Source organism: Balaenoptera physalus, assembly GCF_965194825.1.
Source record: "Balaenoptera physalus genome assembly, chromosome: 17".
NCBI classification, from domain to species: domain Eukaryota; kingdom Metazoa; phylum Chordata; class Mammalia; order Artiodactyla; family Balaenopteridae; genus Balaenoptera; species Balaenoptera physalus.
The window spans coordinates 34,146,435-34,150,939 of NC_138895.1; the positions used below are offsets into that span (position 1 = coordinate 34,146,435).

The 4,505-nt window shown below is 43.1% G+C and overlaps 1 pseudogene across 1 annotated transcript; it reads right to left on the reverse strand.

Moving 5' to 3' along the window:
* Positions 1-264: 264 nt before the first annotated feature.
* LOC309646786 (fatty acid desaturase 3 pseudogene) lies at positions 265-3,387 on the reverse strand (annotated as a pseudogene). Its single transcript has one exon. The product of its transcript is annotated as a fatty acid desaturase 3 pseudogene (transcript).
* Between the last annotated feature and the right edge of the window lie 1,118 nt (positions 3,388-4,505).

Consider the following 4,505-nt stretch of genomic DNA (forward strand, 5'->3'; position numbering starts at 1 on the left):
TGTATGCCATCAGTAAAAGAGACAATTTAGTGTAGAGATGAAAACTAAGGCCTCCAGTATATTGGATTCATATCCTGGGTTCACTATTTACTCCCCTTATCACCTTGGACAAATTACCTAATTTGCTTAAGCCTCTATTTTCTCACTCCAAATAGAGACAAAGACCATCTATCTCATTAGGTTATTAAAGTTCAGAAAATGTTCTATGTCTGGTGCTTAGCACAGTGTCTGCTATGCTTTGTAAATGTTGGGTTTATATATATATATATATATATCGGTTTGTTTTTATATAAAAATAACATTTTTCCCTAAATTTTTGCTCTAGGAAAGCATGCCATACTCACCATCTGGGGTGAACATATATACCATACCCCTAGCCCTGGTCCCGTTGGGTCAAGAGACATGGCCTCAGGGCTGTGGAGGAGACTGGGAGGGGGCCCAGGAGGGCGGGCAGGGCCCCCAGGCTGAGGTAGGGCGAGGTGGGTTGGATGGGGTAGCCTGTCTGGGTGGCTTGATGGCTGACAGGGTCTTGAGTGCTGCTGCCTTCACTGATGGAGGTAGGCTTCCAGCCATATGTCGCCAGACTTCTTCAGGGACCCAATGATGTCCACCAGGGTGGTGGGGAAGGGCTTCACCTCGTAGCTGAGGCCGTGCCTGGAGCACAGGGCCTTGACCAGTGGTGCCATCCTGCCGTAATTGTGCCTCGGCATCATGGGGAAGAGGGATGCTCGATCTGGAAGTTGAGGTGTCCTCTGAACCAGTCGATGAAGAGCGAGGGCTCCACTTTGCAGGTTGCTGCCAGCTGAAACCTGGCCCAGTCCCGGTTGCTTTCCATGGCCTATCTCCTTGGGGATATGCTTCATCTGTGTGATCCACACGAACCAGTGGCTCACCAGGAAGCTGACAGCCACAAGTAAGAGCAGCGCCCCAGGAAGGCCATAGAAGGGGATGTAGGACAAAAAGAAGTGGGCATAGAACCTGGCAACTCAGAGTAAGTACATCCACTGCATGAACACCAGCATGTACGCCAGATTTTCCACTTTCAATTTCACCAAGTTGAGCAGCGTTGGGCGGATCAGGAAGAACTACAGGTGCTGGTGGTTGTAGGGTAAGTATCTGAGTTTCTTCTTGCAGTACTCAACAGATGACTACCCCAGGAGGAAGATGGGTGCCACGGCCACATCTGGTCCTTGTGGAAGATGTCGGGCTTGGCGTGGTACTGGAAGTTGCAGAAGTTCCACCAGTGGGCAGAGAAGCCCTACATCTGCCTCATCACAAACTGCTGGGCTCATGGCTCCACCAGACTTCCTGAAGACGTAGGTGTGGCCTAGGTCTTGCTGCAGACACCAGCTTTGGGCCGGGGGAATGGCCAGGATAAGGGTTGAGAGGGTGCTGGGCAACAGCCGGGGTCGAGGACGTAGATGATGAGCCAGGCAAGCATCTCTATGGCCAGGATGTGGCCCTGCAGGAGAGCAAAGAAGGTGAGCTTGACCTCAAACAGCTTCATGTCCTCGACCGCCCAGCGCAGAGCCCGGGTACCACTGTGCCCAGAGGCTGATGTTGTAGACTCGATGCTGGATGACCAGCCGTTTGTCTCCTGGCAGGTTGTGAGGTCAGATCTGTTCCTAGCGGAAGGTGGGCAGCAGCGTCCCCAGCTTCACAGGTCCCCTGCCGGGCTCCCTGACTCTGACCATGGCTGGCGGTGTGCAAAAGTCCTCGCCAACCCTGGACCTCACTGAAGCCCGAGCGAGATGCCAAGGGGAGCGAGGCTGCGTTTGGAGACTTCCTTCATTGCCACCCGCTCCTCCGCCAAAGGTCTGTTTTGACTTGGGTAAGAAACACAATATTTGTAACCATTAATGTACAGGTTAGCTAATGGTGCCAACAAACTACATGATGATGTGGTATGTGGCAGTGCCTCACAGAGGTCAGTCAGCCTGGTTCATGTCCTTAGCTTTACCCAGCAAGGGCATAAGTATACCAGAACAAATCTATACCCATTACTGGAGAAAAAAATCAAAATATATGCCCCAAAGCTGGTCAATCAGTAGGATCACCTTCATACACAAAGGACAATATTAAAATTAAGACCATCTGCTCAAAAATTAAATGTGCACATGCAGTTAACTGTGATGATTGAGGGAAGTCAATAAGTTAGCAGAAACTTATGAAAGAACAAAGTTAGATTGGAAAGGGTATTCACAGAGAGTAGGTTTAATAAGCAGCTCAGTGGTGTTACTGCCACAGAGCTAGCTTATAAAAAGGATTAAACATGACTGGAATAATTTAGATCTATGATGTCAGTTAAGCCATATTTTCACATGCAATTCTTTACGGAATTGGATATGTGTAAATTGGTTCCCTTCCCAATAAAGAAGTACTCTTGAATAAAAATTAAAACCATACCCAAAATATAAACACTCTTTACTGTTGTCTACCCTACTCCTGCCAAATGTTGTATTAAAGGATATTAGTTTCAGATTATCAGCTTGCAGGGAGCACAGCACAGCAAAAACAAACATTTTCTGGTAATGTAGTTTCCTTGATGATGCCTGAATATAAGAGAAAGGCAGTGATATGCAGATAACTTATAAATAAAACTTATAAATAAACTTATAAATAAAAGGGTTTGATTTTGTTTTTGTTCCTGCCATTGGCATATCATCTGGCATAGGCAAGTGTGAGATAGGAAGTGGGGATGATGCTTCACTGAATTAGTCTGGTTGAAAACAGAACTAAAGTATCAGAACTTACTCATCATTTGGGGCTTACCTTCATTATAGAGCACTTTACAACTTCAAAAACTCATCAGGTTAACCAAAGAAGTCAAATAATTATCTTTCCTGCCTGCAAAAAAAGAACAACCACATTCATCATCCATTTAGATTATTTTTTACACCAAAATTTAACAGTAAAGTATTATCTTATATATTTTAAGTATTTTATACTTTATTGTAAATATTCACTTAAAGTATCTCTCTAAAGGACAGTAAGTGAAAGCCAGGATAGTCTTTAAAAATATCTTCCTAATTATGAAGGCTTAAAAAGATCAGAAGGAGTTAACAGGTGAAATAGTGAAGGGCCGTTTCAACAAAATATTTGCCTTGGTGTCCAGAATCCTCAGGAAGGACTTGCAGAGTTAAAACGCTTTTGCTGCCTGAAAGAAAACTCCATGAGGGCAGGGATCTTTAGGGCACAGAGTAGACCCTAAAGAAATATATATATAGTTTGAGTAGAAGAAGAAACTAATGATTTCCTTTTGTCCTTCTGATAGGTAACTCAATACATACTGAACATCGCTAGCCTAATTTTATTTTATCTTACTTTTTAAAATATTTATTTATTTGGTTGTGCCAGGTCTTAGTTGTGGCGTGCAAGATCTTTAGTTGCAGCCTGCGAACTCAGTTGTGGCATGTGGGATCTAGTTCTCTGACCAAGGATCGAATCTGGGCCCCCTGCCTTGGGAGCATGGAGTCTTAGCCACTGAATCACCAATAAAGTCCCCACTAGCTTAATTTTAAACTTCTAGAAAATGATGTGTGAAAAAATGTTAACATACATGTGCTATACACAATCTTATTTTCCAGAGACGGACAAAAGCACATTTCAATAAAGATGTGAAAAAGCTACAGAAGGGTTAGTGTTGTTAGCATGTAACAGATTACTGGGTTTTAGAAATTCAATTTAGTTCTCAATAAGTGGTATTTTGCCACCTGCATACACAAGAGTCACACCTATACCCAGGTCTTTGCACCAGGTCCACCTTTTATCCTCTTCCTTCTTAGCCAACACCTAATTACATACTAATTGGTTCAGAAAACACAAGCTTGTTATTGCACTAAAAACATTCAGGGCTCCTCCACACAGATTCTCTTGAAAACCAAATATAAAAGGAGTTGGCCCAGTGCCTGGTTTTCATTAGGACAAAGCTAGATTCTACTAGGTCCTGGACACACAGATCAGTGTTTTCCTGCTTCTCTTGTTAAGTCGGTTTTTCTGGGGCACATATCAAACCTGGGACCAGCCAAAGGGATCAGATTTGAGTTTATCATAGGGACAGCAATCTTGCAAAAAAAAAAAAAGACTTTTTACAAATGACCTTGATAATTACATGAATGGTTCACTAGACAAGGAGACACACCATTTCACCAGGGACATTCAGCTTCATTAAGCTTACCGTTATTGTCCTTCTGTGATCCTTGGACATTAAAATGTTCAAACTGTATCTACCTAGGATTAGATAAATTGACCTTGTAAATATGTTACAAACATGAACATGTAACTCTTTTTGCTGAAGCTCATTTTTCTTCCAATAGGAGACACACCAAACCATTCTTGCCACCACAACACAATCAAATGAATTGCAATTAATGGCACAGCATATAAGGAGTCTGATCTGAGATATAGCTTTTCAAAGCTGTGGATTTTTCTTCAACTAGATTCTGGTATTATAATTACCAGTGAGAATGGATTCAACCACCTGGAAGAGATTAAAATATAGAACA